This window comes from Antedon mediterranea, chromosome 2, assembly GCF_964355755.1.
Source record: "Antedon mediterranea chromosome 2, ecAntMedi1.1, whole genome shotgun sequence".
Classification (NCBI taxonomy): Eukaryota; Metazoa; Echinodermata; class Crinoidea; order Comatulida; family Antedonidae; genus Antedon; species Antedon mediterranea.
The window spans coordinates 12,132,501-12,154,094 of record NC_092671.1 but is presented as its reverse complement, the minus strand read 5'-3'; the positions used below and the strand labels follow the sequence as shown (position 1 = coordinate 12,154,094).

The window sequence follows — 21,594 nt, the reverse complement described above, 5'->3', positions numbered from 1 at the left end:
TGTGTGTGTATATTATATTGTATATCTATTTATTATTGTACTAATAATTGTCAATCTTCAAGAAGAATTCTGTTGTTATTTTATGATGATGATGGACAAATAAAGCATTTCAGTATTCAGTATTTCAGTTTTATAACATGGGTCTGCCATAAGCACCACTCTGCTCGGCGACGAAATCACCGCCTAGCCTAGCCCAAAACTTTGTGCCTGAATTGACAATATACAGGTGGTGTGTGTTTGTTTGTTTTTAAATGTTTTTAGACGAATAGTTCTCTACTCGTAAATCATGCAGCGCCTAGCGCAATCGGTATTTTGTTTTATACCTTTATGCTGCGCACTTTTTTCACTCCAGTGAATGAATATAGTGAAAAAAGAGCGCCCACGTGACTCATTTCAGCGCATCCTTGAACCCATCCTTGAAATGCTGACTATTCTATAAAGGAACATTTACAATCCCCGAATAAAACAAATATATAAAAAAATAGATGAATAAACAAAATATCCTGGTCCTTCACGCGATATCCCAACAAAAATTGATGTATGTGTCGTAAACAAACAGGCAAAAAAACCCCAAACTAACAATTCTTAGCATGCAGCAGAAGTAGTGCTTTATTATATATTATGTTTAAGATAGTGTTCACTATATTTGCAGCGTATGCAGCAGCCGCGCCAATTCACAACCACGAACCACCATACACTGCATTGCACTGACCTGGTGTTGTTGGACGTGCATATAGTTGTACAGTTTTATGCAACCAAAACAATAATGCCCATTAAAACCAGGCCTATATGTAATTACCGCGTAAGTTTCATACAACACTATCTTTGGTTTTAGTATGACTACTTCAATTCTTTGCACTAGAGGGTGTGTAGACGATGGTTCTCGGAATGATAATGTTCTCCTTATACGTTTTCTGTCGGTTACCATTATTGAAAATGCTTGACATTCGTAAAACTAAACTACTTTGTTTCACAGTGTTTTAGATGATTAATAACATTTTAAAGTATAGTTTTTATTGTTTGGTAGGGCCCTTTGGAGAGGCGGAGGTCATTTGAGGGAGGTGCTTATTCGAGGGATATATGTTAAATTTTTTAGTTTTAATAATATGGTAACATTTATATTCAAATGAAATCCTCTAATAGATATGAAAAGTGCTAAAAAGAATAACAAATGATTGGTAAATTGTAGATAACAGTGCGGTGAATTCTACTACAAATAGTAAAATTTTGTTATTATAAATATGTGGATGGACGTTTATTAGATAGTTGGGTTTGGGGGGGGGGGGGGGTGTTATTATTCAAAGTGATGTTTTATTGGAGAGGCGTTTATTCAAATGAATATCATCCTAATAATTATTAATACATTATTTAATTTAATCATCATCATCTTTTGAAACTAACTGCCGTGACAGAGTGGGCCCAAAAAAGAAGACATTACGGCTTGCAACATGGGCAGACATCTCGGTCCTAACGGGACACAGGAAGATAGCCTACAGTTATTCCTGCAAGCTTACTCAATAAAACTCAGCTATCGGGATTTCACTCGAAAAATGTCTTATCATCAAATCTCCCTATGTAATTTTATAATACTATTCCCCACAATATATTCTGATTCTTTATGACGTATATTTAATTTGATCTTTATTAATTTGCAGTATAATTTAACTACTGTACTTTCACACACGCGTGGTATGTTTTAAAATAAACAAAAAACTGAAATGGCTATGACTAATGGCCAACCACTCCTACTGTCTGATTTTTTTTCTTCTTCCAAAGGGACACTGTATTGATTGATGGAAAGTGCCTGTTTCCAGTCACCTTTAGGGTCAAATCTATTATTTTAACTGCTCCCTTGTGTTTAAAAGAGAGAAAATATTTGAAACTAAGGTTGTTGCAAGGTGAACTTATCTTAAACCCGGAAATTACTTTGACCGGGAAGAATTGAAATTGAGAGGAAAATCTAATGTTGAAATCATAAATGTTGTTCAAAAACTCTTTATAATATCTTCCTAAGATATAAATATGGAACAATAGCGTCGGCGTGAACACTAATGTTATCAAATCTACGTTTCGCGGTACATCTCGGATAGATAAGGTAGGTATCCAAGGCGGAGATTTGTACCGAAGTTTTTGCATTGTGCTCGCCTATGTCAGAATTAACCATAATTTATATATAGATACAGCTAAAGTTAAATGACGTCACAGAGTATCATGCATATGCAAAAGCATGTTAATCTGCTCTCTTAAGCCTGTTTTCCTGTCGACGTTATTCGACGCTATCGTAACAATAATCGGCGATCTTCTACGTAAACATTGAAATGTTAACGATTTACAGGAAAAGGTACCCGCTATCATTATCATTTTCTTTCACATGATTTCAATTTACATGAGGTGGATACAGTCGGTGGTACAGCATAATAATTCCGATATTGTTATTATTAAGAAGCAGATTAAATAAATAAAATAAAGTTATTGCTTTGAACCATTGGGCCTAGAAAGAAGGCTTTAGGCATACTCATGACACCAACTGAGAGGCCAACTGAGAACTCAGTGGCCAAGTCTGGCTCAGGCCATCTCCTCCTTTATCATACCACACCGCGTGCACATGCAGACTACACCACCCAACTTACTAGCTACTACGCTACTACACCCACCCTAGCTCTAGAGGCTATGCCATTGTAGTAGTCATTTTAATTTAAAAAAACAGCATAATATAAGATCTTATGGTAAAACATTATGCTTTGAAAAAGTAAAGAGAGAACAAAATCGGGCAAATTTTATCGATAATAGTGGGATGCTCCACCAGTCCCACTATCTTACAGTTACTACCCTCTTGTCCAACTGCTATGCCCCTAGGACAACTACCCCTCTAGAAAAACAACACTCTCTGAACAACCACACCTAGTACACATTAGGTTAAAATTACGATCTTGTAAAACTTACTGAACTTCAAAACATAGGGCGAGAGATTGATCTTAAATGAAAGACTGTTTGATTGACTGTTGCCCCACCCTTTATTTTCAAGATTGGAATACGTTTTAGAAATTTGATCGATTCTCGTTTAATGTAAAATAACTGCTGACGATACGCATATTAAAAATTTCAAAAGCTTTCATTTAATATCAATCTCTCTCCCTATGTTTTGAAGTTCTACAAGATCGTAATTATAACCTAAGGTGTAGGTGTCATGATATAGGTGTGGTTGTTCAGAGGGTGTTGTTGTCCTAGGGGAATAGCAGTTGGACGAGAGGGTAGTTGTCTTAGATGGTAGTTGTCCTAGGGGGTAGTTGTCCGGGTGGGAGTTGTCCTAGGGAGGTCATTTTCCGGGTGGTAGTTGTCCGGGTGGTAATTGTCCAGGGGGTAGTTGTCCGTATACGGAATTGATCATTCGAATTCGGCTTGTTTGGTTGAACGGTATGCTGTTTATACCGCCCTCCAAATGCAAATTATGAATATTTTAACTTAATTATTGATTTACTTGGAAAAGTTAGTATGGAAAACACTGAAATTGTATTACTCGGCGATTTTAATATTGATTATGTCTTAAATGAGAACCTCTCGAAAAATCCTATCAATATGATCGAAAACATGTTTGTAATGACCCAGTTGATTCATGATAAAACAATAGTTACGTCACACTCATCAAGTTGTATTGATTTGATACTAGGGCCTGTTTCTGCTGCATAAAAAATAACCGGTTAAAATCGGTGTGAATAAATTAAAATCGGTGTGAATAAATTAACTCCATTTTCTTGGCAGCAGAAACAGGACAAATTTGTGGTAACCGGTTAAAAGGCAGCGCAAAATAACCGGTTAAAAACACCAATTTAAATCGGTGTTAGAACGCCGTTTAACCGGTTATCGCTGAGCAATTCTTAGCTGCAACACGAAATAACGGTTATTTGATTGACAGTTGTGACCCCGGGTCAGATACCGTCGCATACGATGTGTGTTTTCCTCGTGGTTTTGACAGTCGAACGAAGAAGTGAACATGTCGGTAACATGTATGTGGATGAATGAAATCACAAGATATGTTATTCAGTTGTGGGGGGAGAGAAAGTACGGGGAAGGATGGGAGGCAATAGAAAAGAATCACAGATAATAAATGAGAGCATTTTTGCGAAAATAAAATAGAAATTTGGGGTGGAGTTCCGGGGACTACTCAAGCTAAGCAATTTGAGGCGTTATAATATTAGGTACACGCTCGCGAAGGGTATGGATGGGCCTATATAAACACCAAAACGGAAAAAAAAGGGACTCAGAATGTTGCAAATACCTACCAAACGAGAGTAGATAATGGTTAATTAATTATGAAAACCCAAATTTTATAGCAAAAATCATCCGAATTTATGTTATAAACGATGAATTTAGAAACAAAAACTTAATCCAAACGAGCGTATTTATGGCACGGCCTTAGTGCCTTTCATAGGAGAACAATGAACAATCTAATTACTTTGATCGTTTTACATATAATTTTGTTAGAAAAACATCACATCGACCGAAACATAGGTTATCAGAGCCTTTGATAATATATTAAATATGATTTTATTAAGCATAGAAATGTGTTATTATTTATGTTAGTACATAAATATACGAAACAATGTTTAATACTCATTATTCTATTAAAGGCACTATGTGCGTGCGATATTCTATGACTTGGATACTCTAGTTTGATTTAAGTTTTTGTGGCTAAACTCGTCGTTTTTAACATAAATTCGGACGATTTTTGCTATAAAAGTTGGGGTTTCATAATTAATTAACAATTATCTACTTTCGTTTGGTAGGTATTGCAACATTCTGAGTCTTGTTTTTGTTTCCGTTTGGTTTTTTGTAGGACCGGGCTCGCGAAAGACAACAGTCGTTCACGTGGGAAGGGCCGTGTGTCATCGCCTTTGTTGAGGAATTAGGCTAGATAAAAATTATTCTAGGCGATCGGGCGCTGCACGACCCTCCCCGTGTTATTGAAGGCGCCATGAGAATTAATTTTATTAACGATGGTAAGTAGGCTTTACAAAAAACAAAACTTGTAGACAACATTTTATTATGTTAACATATCACACACGTGTGTACTGACGTCGATGTAAACAAACAGCCAACTTACTACTTCCGTCTGAGTGTATTGCATTTTGGGTAATGATGACGTTTTGCTCGACGACCACCTATATATTTAACGGGTTATTTTGGAGCACAAATTGAGCAGAAACGCGGTCTTGTTATTGTTATCTATTTTTAATCTATTTTAAAATAACCGGTTAAATTGCGTTATGCAGCAGAAACAGACCCTAACAACAATTCCAGATTAGCACTATTTAAGTGGTGTTGCTAAAATAGCTTTAGGCCTAAGCGACCATTTTATGGTTTTACAGCTGTTTAAAATTTAAGGAAAAAGAAGCTAAACATAAAACAATATATTATAGAGATTATAAGAACTTTGATGAAGGGGCATTCTTACATGATATTTCCCATTCTCAGAAATTACAAAATATTCACAATTTAATAACGTTGACAATGCATGGGGTACGTTTAAAAATTGCTTTCTAAATTTAAGTAATAAACATGGGCCTATAAAAATTCAAGAATAAAAAATATATTCTCTCCCTGGATAACTCCTTAAATTATAAAAAAAAATGTACAAAAGAGATTATACCAAAAGCAAAGTAAATGTTAATAATCCAGGATTAAAAACTGAGTATAGAAGACTTAGAAATCTGGTTAACACTAACAATAAGAAAGCAAAGTATAACTATTGTAATAATGTAAATATAAAATATAAAAATAATTCCAAAAAAATGTGGAACGAGCTAAATAAATTACCTGGTAAAATGAAATCTAACATTAGTAAAACTATTGATTGCAAACATTTTAATGAATACTTTACCAACATAGGAATTAAGATGGCGCAGTCATTTGACGATACGCTGCCAAGTTGGAATAATCCACCTAGTGAATATTCCTTTAAATTTTATAAATGTTGATGTAAATACCATTAAAGGGAAGCTTTATAATTTGCCAGAAAAACATTTAGATGTTCTAGATTTTGATAGTCAATTGTGGGTGTCACGAAACCTAAGACCACGAAAGCTAAGACCCCCTAAGACCTAAGATCACGAAAGCTAAGACCCAGGACCTAAGATTACAAATTCTAAGATATACTACAGCTTAAAAACAATACTTGTTTATTCATACATAATTTTAAACACAGTAGGTTTCATTTATTACCATAAATATAATTTAATACTTCATTACAACATTCGTAGTTCAGGCAGACCTATTGAGCACAGCTCTGGGTCTATTAACTAAACAGATACAAACCTATGCATTTATTTCGATATACTTTTCTGGGCGGAACCCTCTCTGCGAGTCGGGTTTTTGGCGTGTGTGCCCATAATAATTATATCTCAATTTGATTATGTATATTAATTCTACGATATGTTAGTTACGATTCTGTATAGACCTATAACTTTTATATTATATTATCGGTTATTTTACAAGTATGTTAATGGTGCGTTTTCTATATAACAATGGGGAATGCTAATTGTTAATACTATATATTCAACAGGGTCAGCCTTCACGTAATGTAAGGTATTAGATGTAATATCAATACCATAACCTACATAATGTAATGGTGGCTGCCCCCTTTGTTATTATTACAGTAGTTTTACATTATATATTTATTTATTTCGTCATTTAATAATAAATGACATTTTCCATCCATTTCGGTGTTTTGTTTCCTTTGTTTTGTCCTGGACTCTGTTGACACAAATATAATTTAATACTACCGCAAAACATAGATAAACTCACATTATTTTCGCCCGTTGAGTAAATGTATATTTTTTCTTTACAACAAACAAACTTGACGGGTTGTTTGTTGGTATATATTTACTCCATTGTGTTGGTTTAGAGGATGTTTTTCTTACGCACCTGCCTTTCTTGTATTTTTACTCCAAAGTTGTTGACTAACTTTATCCTGAATACCACACTTTAAAATTAGGACTTATAAGTACTTTCAGAAGGAGAAACACATAAAAACAAATAAATAAATCCTTTAATGTGATGATTTTACAGACATGTTTCTTTGTATACTGTAACTCCTCGAGCTCCCCCCACACACACATGCTCAATGTTTTTGTTTCTATGGAGCGCCAAAAGAGCAACAATAATAGTACAAGTATAAAAACAGAAAGAAAACGAAACAAATAATGATTTTTAAATTAAAGTTTATTTGCCAGTATTTATTTCTTCGTACTTGCATGATTATATACCATTATCATTACAATTTTAATTTTACATTGTTCCATCCACACTGTAGATGGACTCCACAGAGTTTTCAGCCCTCTATATAATTGTTGCTCTTTTGACGTTCCATAGAAACAAAAACATTGAACATATGGGGTAGGCCTACTGTACTGTAGGCTAGTCATTTTGTGTGCGAGAAAAACGTCTTTATATCATTTTAAAAATGTATTTGTTACTATTTATGTGATTCTTTTTCATGAAAGTGCCAATTCTAAGGTGTGGTATTCAGAATAAATGTTGGGAGTTAAAATGCAAGGCAGGTGCGAAAGATAAATATTTGTAATCTTAGGTCTTGGGTCTTAGCTTTCGTGATCTTAGGTCTTAGGGGGTCTTAGCTTTTGTGGTCTTAGGTTTCGTGACACCCAGTAAATTGTTAAGGTTAGCAGCTCCATACATTGCTTATCCATTGTGTCTTAATTGTGAATCTCTCTCTTGTCTTAGCTGATTGGAAAGTAGCAAGGACAACTCCTATATATATAAAGGAAAGGGTAGTAAAGACAGTATGAGCAACTACAGACAAATATCTGTCGTTGCTCATATCGCAAAGATTATAGAGAGAGTGGTTCAGGAACAAATCATTTCTTTTCTTAGTTTGTTTGATTTAATTAACATTGATCAATTTGCCTTTTTGAAAAACCATTCTACTGTAACATGCTTGCACAGAGTAGTTGATGATTGGTTAGAAAGTTTTAATGACTCAGAGGTCGTCGGCGCTTGTTTCTTAGATATATCCAAGTGCTTTGACACGATAGAACACTCAATTTTGTTATTTAAGCTTTACAAATATGGTTTCCATGAAAATGTTGTTTACTGGTTTAGTAATTACTTAAAAAACAGAAAACAGTTTGTATACTGTAACAAAAACAAATCTACAATTAAAGAAATCAATATTGGTGTTCCACAAGGAAGTATCCTGGGACCCATCCTGTTTCTCATTTTTATAAATGATATTTCAGCGTTTTTGCTGATGATGTTGTGGTTGATACTGCTATGATAGTAAATGATTCATTACAAATAATTATTGATAACATTGGTAAATGGTATGATGACAATCACCTCTCTATAAATACTGAAAAAAAACAAAGGTTATGTTACTAAGAAACAATCATACAGCTGACAGTAATGATTTAAATATACAAATTGGAACCAGTAAATTACAACAAGTTGATAGTATAAGGTATCTGGGAGTCGTAATCGATGAAATGTTAACTTGGAAACAAAATACTCAATGTATTAGTAAAAATATTGGATATAAAATAACAATGCTAGGTAAAATAGCTAGTAGTTTAAGTACTAAACCGTTACTAGAAACTCTATATATAAGTACAATTGATTATGCTATAACAGTCTGGGAAAATACGACAGAGTTAAACAAAAATATTTTAAGGCGACATCAAAAAAGAGCTGCTCGAATTGTAACTAACAACTTCGATTATATTAATTTAAGGGCTGACAACATCATCCAGAACCTATCGTGGCAAACTCTTGAAGAGAAACGAGATTTCTCCATAGCATGTCTAATGTATAAATGTGTTTACGGCCTTGCACCAATTAGATTAGTAAATGAAATTGAATTGATTCGCGATATTCAGACCCACTTAACACGTGGAGTAGAAAATTTGAACGTAACAATACCTAAATACACCCTTAGTTTACAGTTTACCAATTAATATTAAATCGGCACCAACAATTACGTTCTTTAAGGCTATATACAAATCTCATTTCTTTTCATAAAAACTGTATTATATTTAATTAAGTTTCTCTTTTGTATATTTTGATTAAGACAGGACCACAATGTAAAACAGATACACTTATCTGATTGTTTTATCTATATAAATATTTTATTTATTTATTATTATTATTATTATTATTATTATTATTATAACGGTCTATTTCCAATACTAACGGGACAGTTTTCCTCGGCGACTGCGAAACCATTTCTTTAATAGAACTGAATTGTTGAATGCTATAACCGTGTTTATAATCATATCAAAGTATTGGTTTTGGCTTGTGGTTTGATAACGTAGCGATAGTAGTTCAGCTTTAGAATAGCTAAGCTTGTTTTCACAAACAATGGGACGGTACACATGAGCCATATTCATATTCAAATGACCGTAACCGCTGTGTTGGTTAGCTCGTTTTTGTGGTGCAGCTAACACACTGGTCTTACTTGGCCTACAACAATTTACTACAATAACATTTAGTGGATCGCCCTACACATATTGCAGGTCACATTCTGGACCAAGTCCTAAATAGATCGGTGGAAAAACTAGTTACGAAATTTAAGGTCACTCCTATTACATACGGATCCGACCACTACATCATAGAATTTTGTTTTGATACTACAAAATCCCGAAGAGAGAAAAGAATGATAAATAAATTTGGACCTCAACTACTTTAAAACTGAGACTGGTTAAGAACGCGTTAAATGATATTCACAAATTAGATGATTCCGTCAAACAGGTGGAATAGACATTCACTGTCCGATAACATAATACTACAAATGACCCAGCGTCGATGACGGAAGAATTGGAATGTCGTCAACTAAATTGAAAGTTTCGCAAGACACATAGGATCGCATAAACTTCGAAGTAAAACATGCATCTGTTCTTAAGACAAATGCATATATTTTAATATTTTATATTTTATTTTATTTTATTTTAAGGATAAACTGGTATCTTGTGACATTCGCTCGATGTATAAGACCATAAATTGTCTACTTGGCAGGACACATAAGCCAATGCCAGTTACAAATTCAAATATAGACTTGTGTGATAACTTTGCAACTTACTTCGAGCAAAAGATAAAAAACATTAGAGAAGTTCTTTATATTATTGTTAGTCGTAATGATAATATAATAATGACTCACAACTAATGTTTTAGCTATGAACTGTTTTAACGCTGTTGATACTGATTACGTCATTGCACCTTTAAATAAAATCCCTAATATATCCAGTTATGCAGATCCCCTACCTACATGGCTCCTTAAAAACAGTTCAGATGTCTTAGCACCATGCCATTGCCAATATAATTAGTACCTCGTTTGGGTCATGTCAATTCTCCTCACAGCTTCGCACTGCTATGATAACACCTGTAATTAAAAAACAATCTCTTGACGCACACATTTTGGCTAATTTTATGCCGGTCTCTTTAATTAAATTGATCGAATATCCCGCACATGAACAATTTAAAAAACACCTTGCGCTAAATGACATGAATGATGTTTTACAATCAGCTTAGAAATCAGGTCACAGAACTGAGACTGCATTAATTAATATTAAATCGGATATATTAGGTGCACTAGAAAAAGGAAATATTATAATTCATGTGATATTAGATCTAAGCGCAGCGTTTGATACCCTTGACCACACAATCCTTCTGAATAGGCTAAACAAATGTTTATTGCATTACAGATGAAGCCCTCGGTTGATTTGAAACTTATGTGTGTGGACGGAAATGTAAAGTTTCTGTACCTGGCTCTAATTCTAATAGCTTCCCACTGGAGTTTGGAGTCCCCCAAGGGTCCGTAATTAACCCCAGTCTATTCTGCGCATACACACAACCGTTATCCAGCATTATTAGAGATACTGGAGTGGAGTTTCATCTATAGGCAGATGATACGCACATTTATATTAACTGCAATCCCAAATCAGCTACGGGTGTTGATAGAGCAATGTCTTGTCTAAGACGGGCATTAATAAACTAAAAGATTGGATGGATGCGTGACAACAAACTAAATGACTCCAAAACGGAGATGATTGTGTTTTCACCCCGACGATCAACACCTAAAAATGAATGAGCATCTAAGGTTAAACAAGTCGCTAATTTCTATTTAAGACATTTATATCGTATTCGTAAGTCTATTGATAATAATACCTTGCAAACAATACAAAATCGCGCAGCCCGATTGGTTTTTCAGGTATCTAGACGTACGAGTGCTTTTCCTTTGTTATGTCAACTAAGTAGGCTAATAGAAGAAAGAATTAGATACAAGATCCTAGTTCAGCTGTGTAACTGCGTTAGCAAACGCGCACCAGTTTACTTTAAAATAAAACCGTTAATTTTCAAGATACCAGACGTGCACTCAGGTCTGCCGTGGACACTTACATATACTTGTGGTGCCACTTACGAAAACTAAAACTAGTAGCAGTTCGTTTTCGGTACTCGGACCTCAATATTAGAACGAACTGCCCATTAAAATTTGTAAGTCACCCTCACTTTCAAAAATAAACTTAAGATCCGTTTACAGTGTGGGATGATAAGTGACTCGTCCGATGACGTCAGTATCCATGGCAGGCCTGATTTCTTTTTTGTATCTTATATTTTTTATTTTTAGGTTTTTGATGTTGTATATCTTGTGTTTCTTGCATTTTTTATTTAATATTTTTGATGTTTGTTCTGTACTGTCAGGCACTGTAAAAAGCGCCATATGAATGAAATAAAAAAAAAATCAATAATTCACAGTTTGCAAATATAATTTGACTGAAATTCACTTCACATTCTCAGAAAATCATCGCGACACATTCTCTGCCATGATTTTGGTAAACATTTTCAGTGTTACGTTACACGTCCACTCGTACTCATGTCAGAGAGCAGAGAGCGAACGTCAAAATGCCACTGAACAGGTGCTCAGATTCGCCAGTCGACATGCCAGTCGCCTAGCGCATGCGCATATCATAAAAATGACGTAAAAAGGTAGCAGTGGGCATAGTCGACGTGGAAATATTAATTCCATACTGATGCTCGCATCGTGTGGAAGCCACTTTCCTCTCAGCAAATTTGCTTCTTTAATGCACGAGGCACTGTGACGAAAGACTTTCACTTTACATTAGCTGTATGGCGTATGAATATGATACAAATAGAAGTTTTACTGTTACTCTGAATTCCTTATCAATATTATTAGTTTAATTATATATAATTAGAAAAATTACACAGTGATTGACAATTTATATCATTTTATTTTCTTGCCACAATTTAATTAACTTTATTGGTGGAACATATTCCACACAAGTATTATCATTCAAAGCACATTGTTATGTTGACTTTCCTTAATAATGGCACCATTACTGGTGCTTGTAGTTAGTCATGAAGACTATCTCCCCAACTGACAAACATGGAATTCATAAGTTCGGGTCGAGTCTCTGAAAAGAAAAAATTCGTCCTACTGTGATGACTGAATTTAAAAAAGCTAGATCACACTATACTTGAGCTTATAAACAAACAATAAATAATGAAAATAACTATCTAAATCAAATTTTAAAAATAAACTATCAAACCATACATACACATACCAACAGTCAGACATTCGTAATCGCCATTTCCTTTATCATTACAAATTGAATTGGCAATGGATTTACATACATCACATGGATTTGTTTCTCCTTCTAAATCAAAACATAATTATAATTAACGGATGATTTGCTAATGCGCATTGTTTTTGCTTTGTTTTAGGCTTACCAACATTTATATACATGACGTAATGGTCCTTGCGTGGGACTCTCACGTGAGTCTTTTTTTACCTTAGTTAGATTAGTTAGCAATCATCACAAGCTCGGTCATCTTGAAGTATGAACCAGCAAGGTAATCTAGAGGTTGTGGAATTTAGGACAACTTGCTAATTTCGGTACAATTCTTCAGAGTTTAATCAATATCATCAAAAAAGCAACACAAATGCAATGTAAGATAACGCGGCAGTGTGAGAACAATTAATATTAAAAAAAAAAACAAAAAGCAATTAATGTTGAAGACATTCTGAATACTGGAAAAGTATAGTTAGTAAGACAATTGCAGGAAATTCAGTGGAAAGAGACATTTTATATATTTATTTTTCTCGCACAATGTTGCTTGATAAATAACAAATAAAGAATACAGAATTTACAAACCGTCGCTCTTCGCAAATGCAAACATTACGAACAACAATGCTAAAGCAATACAAACTCGACGAGCCATTTTCTAAAAAAAAAAATAAATAAAATCCGAAAGTTCCTATTATTATTATTATCTATTTAAACCCGACCTATTCACATTAACTTTCGCTTTCTCTTTAGTCTATTTTTTTGGAATAGTTATTTGTCTTGTAGTGTAGCCTGCTAATCATTCTGTAGTTAAAAAAGTACAAGAAATAATTTGTACATGGCCTACCTGATAGAATTGCGGTTCCAATTGCCGACCGGTCTGTTATAGTTAAAATGTTCAAAGCGAATAATATGTTCATGTTAATAAAACGATTTTAATTCCAGAATTTTTTATTTGGTGATAAATACAACATTTTCAAGGTAAATTTACATTATATATTTATTTATTTTTATTGACTCAATTAAATAGTTAGTATAACAGCTTTTCATCAAACATTTTAATTATTCTGTTTGTTATTTTAATTCTTGCAATTTCAAAACGATTTGTATAAATTATATTCGAGATAGCGTACTATTATGAGTGATTTAAAAAAGTGTCCTAACAAATTTCAAACCGAGTGAGTTTATTGAAATTACACTTTAACCTTGAGACTTGAGCATTAGTATATTTTATATGTCATTAATAGTTCGTCTGTTTTAAATGTATGGTTGTTATTTGCTCAATATGTAGAAAAGGAAAACGGTTCAAATTTAAATCATTTAAAATCCTTAGGCTATAATTTTAACTAAGTTATAGAAATGCATTGTAATTTAATTGGTAATCCTATAATTTAGAAATATAGATTAGATACAGTTTTAAAAATATATAAAATGTGTAAAATAAGTACGTTCATACCACTATGTAGAAAGAAACACATTATTGTACTTTCATATTTTATGACAATAACAATATAGGAAAAACAATCAATATCATATCATGTTTTTTGCATTTATTTCTTGCCATAATACATTTCAATACATTTTACAAATGCATTTCTTCTCATGCTAACTAGTCTTTAATTAATGCTTGCAAAACTGTTAAAACTGTTTTGCTCCTACGATCTCCTCTACTGACGAAAAGCATAGGAAGCTCTAGAAAATAGAATATACGTAATATAACAATTAGGATAATTATATCTTCGCTCAGAAAAGCAAACAATGGAATAGTATGTTAATCTTTAAACAAACACATACTGGTATTTACTTTCATAATACATTGGTAATCACCATTATCATCACCTATCACCATGTACACACAAGTTTTATTTGGTTCAGACGAAAGGTTACATGCATCGCCTAAACCAAAATCATAATTGCAAGGGAAATTGTTAGATTGATTGTTACACTACCACTACACATACGAACTGACATTTTTCCAAACTATGAATTAATTGTTCTCGCGTGAGAACAATTTAAATCTCTTGGTGATCTCTATCATTGATCAGATCAGAGACCAGGCCTAGGCTAGCCTAGCATAGGCTACAGACGGTGCGAGCTTAGGCGGGCCGGGCCGCGATTTTTTTTTTCGTACATAAGTTGGGGACCCCCTCATGAAACGTCACAAAATAAACATGAATAATTCATCAATTAAATTTTCTTGTTCCGTGTGCACCCAAGCGTATAGCAACAAGAAGTGATTACACAAGTGCGGTACGATTCTAGGCCTATCTCCGCTGTTGTTGCGGCGTGCGATTTCATAGAAGAATAGCGGCGTTTTGTGTGGATTGTCGAAATAATCAGCCTTTAGTTTATGGTGTTTTCAATATAATTTTTTACTAAAGAATTACGTGTTAAAACTATAGTTTCTATTAATACTATTAGGCCTAATTATTAGTCTCTAAACCCATGTCTATTCTAGTAGTAGCTGTGTGGGTGTGTGTGACGTGTGTGTGTTAGGTATGACCAAAGATAGTTACACTATAGTGTATACATTTTTATTCTCGTGGGTCAAATCTTCCCATCTCATGTGTTCATATACGCGCATTTTTAAAGTTCCTTTGAGTACATGCATATTGTTTGATAATAAAATAGCAGAATTAAAAAAACACAGTACACAAATTATACACATTCTTTATTCTTGTGGGTCTAAGCTTTCTTTGGGCTATGTCCAATGAATTACTACTTAGTTTAATGTCTTGCCGTACTTGCCTAGCTGTCGATTAGCCTCGACTCGACACATTTTGTGTGAAGAAGAGTGCGCGAAGGCAATCACGTGAATTTACTTAGAATCCTAGGCCTACTGTAGAAAGTATCGTATCGCAGTTGTGTAATCACTTCTTGTTGCTATACGCTTGGGTGCACACGGAACAACAAATTTAACTGATGAATTATTCATGTTTATTTTGTGACGTTTCATGAAGGGGTCCCCAACTTATGTACGAAAAAAAAAATCGCGGCCGGGCCTAGCCGAACGAATATATATCGCGCGGACTAATTGAAAAAGAAATGAAAACCAGCCTTGCCTAGCCTAGCCTAGCCTACGCTCAGGTTGGCAACGGAGGCCGGAAAAAATGGGAACTAAAAAAATCAACATTATCACCGGCTAATATTGAAGAAAAAAAAATCATATCGCGCGGCCTAGGCTACAGACGGCGCGAGCTTAAGCGGGCTGAGCCGGGTCGGGCCTAGCCTAGCCTAGCCTTACCTAGCCTAACCTAACCTAACCTAACCTAGCCGGGTCCGGTTGGGTTTAGCTTAAAATAAATAAAGATTTAAAAAAAAAACAAAAAAACAAACCCGGTTAATGCGGTTAATGCGGTTAATGCGGTTAATGCGGTTAATGCGGTCAATGCGGTCAATGCGGTCAATGCGGTCAATGCGGTCAATGCGGTCAATGCGGTCAATGCGGTCAATGCGGTCAATGCGGTCAATGCGGTCAATGCGGTCAATGCGGTCAATGCGGTCCTCCTTCATGTTAAATTAAAATGGACTAACCACAAGTACACATTCCTTATCATGGTTAACAATCCATGAATGCAGCAAATAATTGGATTGTATCGCACAAGACTTTTAAGGTAATCTGTTCCATAACTGACTTTCTTAGGTTAAGAGCTTTAACAATTGCGTTTGTTTTGTGCCTCTAGCTCCAATCACTACTGGTATAACAGTCACTTGTTCGGCCCCGGTCGAGTTCCTCACCTGTGGTATCAAACAACTGTATTTTGAGATCTTTTTCCCATACCACCGTGGGGACCACAATCAGAGCGCGATCATCCTTAACCAGTAAAATATCGGGTTTTAAAGTTCCCGTTGGAACTTTAAACGTAGGCTCGTACATCGCACATCTCTTCCTTCTCTACCTCTGGAAACGGCTTCTCTAGTAGGATAGGTGTTGCTTCGCAGTAACAATGCTGATATGTACTCCCCTTCTTTTAGGAATGATCGTTTTGAAATCCAGTGATTTGAAACTTTCGATCCCTTCCAGGTTTCTACACCAATGCCTTGCGATCCTTGAGCGGCGTTGCGTTGTCTTTCCTCTTTCCATTTGCGATTAAGCTTCTTTCGGTGTGGAATGTCAAGCTTCCATTTAGTAGCGAGCTTTTGAATTCGATCGGCGAATCCTTTACCTTCCGCCCAGCTACGAACAAAATGATCGGACGAATCTAGGCACCGGCCTAGATTATGCAACCTTGTATAACAAAGCTAACTAGAATATCCATTTTCTGACGGGGTTTGAGAAATGCTTTGTTAAAACGTTTGCACCATGTATCTAATGTAGATACGCTCTCAAATTTTTCCAGGCCATTCCAAGGATCGAATAGTGCTCCAAGATATCCATTACTGGTACCTGGTTCAACCCATGGTATAGTGTTTCTGAGTCGACCTGAAAAGAACGGGTCATGTTTAGAGCATACGTTTTATGCAAAGGTTCTATCGAGAACGCTGCACTTTTACTGGCATTGATGTTCATACCAGTCAGAAGACAAAACTGTTCGACAATCTTTAGGAGTGCAAGCATTCCTTCAGAACTGTCACAAGGCAGTATCATCTGCGTATGCTAATGAAGTGCTGGCTGTGGTGTTATTTAGCTTCCACCCTTGCCCACTAGCCTCCAAGGCGCACAGGAGAGGGTCCATTGCAATGTTGAACAGGATAGGTGACATGGGATCATGCACACCTCTACTCATTTCGATGGGGTCCGTGGTTCCATCTGGTACCTTGAATGACGTACATGTACCGGTGTACATGTCTTTAACCATACCGATGAAATGCTCGTGCACTCCAAACCTTCTAAGACCCTCGAACACATGTTCATGTGAAATTGTGTCGAAGGCCTTTGCCAAATCAAGGAACACTACCGAAAGATGTTGTCCACGATTCTTTGCCTCCTGAATAATGTCGGTTAGCAGGGTGATATTTTCATTGCATCCAGAAGCCTTTTGGAGTCGACTCGCCAGAATTCGTGTGTATAGTCTGAGCACGATAGAAGAAATAGTCAAGGGTCGCCAATCATTGATGGAATCGGAGTCGCCACTTCCTTTTGGCAACAAAATTGAACGGTTTTCATTTTAGGTCCTCGAGAGTAACCTTATCTGGACCAGCCGTTGCTGTTTTTGTGGCCTTTATGGCTGTATTCACTTCCACCACCGTAAATGGCAACAATAAATTTTTATTGTCTACCCTTGCCTTGGGCGGAGGCAGATGACTGAGATCGACTTCAGCCGAACTAGCTGAAAATCTGTCTCTATACACCTCATGGATTTCATCCACTTTTAAAGGACACTCGCCACCCGTTTTTTGATCCAGAATTTCTATTGCCAGCTTTTTCCTGTCCCTATAGTACTGCCGCTGCATGTACTGAAAGCCGCTTGCCTTCTTTGCTGACCGCCTCCGTGGTTTTCGGTTACTCCTCTTTCGTACTTTTAATCTCTTATTGGTAGCAACCCGTTGGAGCTTCCCTTTTATCTTATCGTAACCGCTCGCGTCTGAACTTTTCTCAATGGCTCGACTAAATGATGTTAGCACAAGATTTCCCAACTCTGTATTTGCTATCTGCCCCGTAGCAGATATTAAGGCCTCTTCGAAAGGCTCCTTTGGAATTTCCTCTTTTCGCTGTGGTCTTTTTGGCATTGGAACTCGGATGACAGGGAACAGCTGATTTTGCCTTTGGACCGAAAAGTAGCCCTAGTGCACGTCCTTTGTCACTCACCTGCTTGTTCGTTTTCGATAACAGCTGTTTAGCAATGTCACTATTGATCTGTCTGGACCCCTGCAATTCAGAGTTCAGATAAATTAGTTTTTCAACTTCTTCATCTGACCAGATTGACTTGTTAGATCTTTTGCTATTCTTTGCCCTTTGCAATCTCTTCCCCTCTACTTCCGCCTGTTGAGCTTCCACCCTCTTTAAATTACGCAGGATAGGGTGTCGGTGCCTTTCATGCTGGGAGAGACCCGTTTAGTCTTAAATGCGTTGCCACAGGAGCAGACAAAGTCTAACACCTGGGCGGTAGTAGGTTGTTCCAATATACTACATTTTGCGTAGTGTATGGTAGCACCGTGCCCCGTTTTGGAAAACTTCCCACATTTCCGCATTTAAATAGTACACTCGCATCGGTATGCTTGTGTAGGTGAGTGGTCAATTTTCTTATTTCTGTATAACCGGTGTTACACATGGGACAGGTACTACCACAACCGGGTTGTTCTCTACCTCCTTTCTACTATCAGCAGAACGGACAACAGGTATATCCTGAGCGCTCTCAGGTAAAGATAAATCCTCAAATGGAGTTCTTATTTGAAGAAGACTTGACGGTGGGATGTTGTGCCCGTCTATTACAGGATGCTTATGACTTCTAAACTCACAATGCCGGAAGGACATTGTCAGCACTGATTTTGTGCTAGGTTCTCCTTCGGAATCGACCTGTCCCAGCGCCAGACTCGACTCCCGTACAGTATGCAATTTAGTGGACGAAAGGCACCCTTCCGAACGCGGTCGTTTATTTCCTTATGAAGAAAACGGGCGCCACCGCCTCCCGACTGACTATAGCACGAGCATTCATCTAAAGACACCGGAGCGTCTCTATAGTTCATGCTGTGGCGTCGTACGTTATATGCAGCAACCTGCTGCACGGTTGACCTATCGGCCGTCCTGCATGCGGGAGAATCAAATACAGGAGACGTGCATACCCGCTCCTGTACCTGCAAGTGTGTCGCAACCCCCATCTGCACCTGCAACAGATGAAGCCGGGTCCCTAGTCCGGGAATATAATTAAATATACGTGTACAAACCAACTTGTTTTTAAACTCTCGGGAGATTAACCCCAATTAGACCAGTGAGGTACGGTAAGAACACACGTACGGTAGGTTCTCATTTCTATATATTCGCCATCTTTTGGAATCTTTTGTGATCGGCAACTGGATGTACAGGGACATTCACGTTGCAGGATCTGTAAAAGAGTCGCTGACAGTGCCCTAATTAGCAGCCACCCTAGTCTGTTCGTCGCCAATTAAACAAGTCAACTGGCTTACAACCCCTACCTCGTGAAGGTAGACTTAGGACGTTATTCCCAGATCCTCACAAGTCGGTCCTTCCCTCACACACCGTATGTATAGTGTTACCGTGAAGGGTCTCCTCCTTGCGCTCCATAGGATGGGAGGATCTAGACTTAAGAGCACCCCCGCCGTTTACCCGCGCTTCGTCTTCACTTTGACATTCAGAGCACTGGGCAGAAATCACATTGCGTCAATGCCATGGTTGCGGACGTCGCAATGCTTTGTTTTAATTAGACAGTCGGATTCCTCGTGTCCGTACCAGTTCTAAGTTGGCTGTTTGGCCGAAGCGACCCCGAAAGACCGCCAAGCCAGGAAGGTCCACGGCACGCGCCCGGTCCCGCTTCACTCCCCGGCCCGACCGACCCAGCCCTTAGAGCCAATCCTTTTCCCGAAGTTACGGATCTAATTTGCCGACTTCCCTTACCTACATTGTTCTATCGGCCAGAGGCTATTCACGTTGGAGACCGGCTGCGGTTATGGGTACGAGCCGAGGCGAAAATCAGTCGGTGTCTCTCGGATTTTCAAGAGCCAGCGGAAGCGCACCGGACACCGCAAGAGCCGCGGTGCTTTATGGGCCGGCAGCCCCTATCTCCGGGCGAACCGATTCCAGGGGGCCCGACCCTTACAAAGAAAAGACAACTCTTCCCGGGGCTCCCGCCAGCGTCTCCGAGTTCGTTTGCTTTGCAGCACTGGCTGCGCGAGGCAGCGACTTCCGCCTTCGGGTTCGGGAATATTGACCCGATTCCCTTTCGCATAAGGGGCGCGACCCACGAAAGGCCTACGCCACCGCTCGGAACGGAACACCCTATAGCTTAGGATCGACTGACCCATGTGCAACGGCTGTTCACATGGAACCCTTCTCCACACTCGGCCCTCAAGGCTCTCACTTGAATATTTGCTACTACCACCAAGATCTGCACCCACTGCGGCTCCACGCGGGCTCACAACCCTACGCTTCAACGCTCACCGCAGCGACCCTCCTACTCGTCGGGGCTTACCTCCCGGGCGGGCGTTACCTCCTCTGCCCCGACGGCCGGGTATAGGCGGCACGCTCAGCGACATCCATTTTCAGGGCTAGTTGATTCGGCAGGTGAGCTGTTTCACACTCCTTAGCGGATTCAGACTTCCATGGCCACCGTCCTGCTGTCTGTATCAACCAACACCTTTTCTGGGATCTGATGAGCGTCCCAATCGGGCGCCGTAACCCGGCGTTCGGTTCATCCCGCAGCGCCAGTTCTGCTTACCAAAAGTGGCCCACTGGGCACTCGCATTCGTCGCCCGGCTCCAATCGAGCGAGTCGGACTTCTTACCAATTTAAAGTTTGAGAATAGGTTGAGGTCGTTTCGGCCCCAAGGCCTCTAATCATTCGCTTTGCCAGATAAAACTGCGTTCGAGCGCCAGCTATCCTGAGGGAAACTTCGGAGGGAACCAGCTACTAGATGGTTCGATTAGTCTTTCGCCCCTATACCCAAGTTTGACGATCGATTTGCACGTCAGAATCGCTGCGGACTTCCACCAGAGTTTCCTCTGGCTTCGTCCTGCTCAGGCATAGTTCACCATCTTTCGGGTCCTAACGCACACGCTCCTCCTCCGCCTCGCCGACAGAGCGATCGAGACGGGGCAGTGGTGCGCCCGCCGCCGAGCGACGGGATCCCACCTCGGCCAGACGGACTGGCCTTCACTTTCATTGCGCCTTCGGGCTTCAAAGTCTCTACGACTCGCGGGCGTGTTAGACTCCTTGGTCCGTGTTTCAAGACGGGTCGGGTGGGCTACCGACCTCGCTGACCGACCATGGGCGCCTGTTGAGACCGGACCTGCGCAGCCGAAAGCTGCACCGAAACGACACTGAGAACAGTCCCGCTCCGATCCAACTCGCGGGAGACAGCCCAGCCCAGCCCTCCCGAAAGAGGACAGA

General features: G+C 38.3%; 1 long non-coding RNA gene across 1 annotated transcript; it reads right to left on the bottom strand.

The window, feature by feature from the left end:
- Positions 1-12,234: 12,234 nt before the first annotated feature.
- On the bottom strand, positions 12,235-13,509 carry LOC140039659 (uncharacterized). The gene is made up of 4 exons (XR_011842546.1): positions 13,438-13,509; positions 13,179-13,248; positions 12,588-12,680; positions 12,235-12,437 (listed from the first exon to the last, which is right to left on the bottom strand). It is a non-coding gene; the product is annotated as an uncharacterized lncRNA (long non-coding RNA).
- Positions 13,510-21,594: the final 8,085 nt, after the last annotated feature.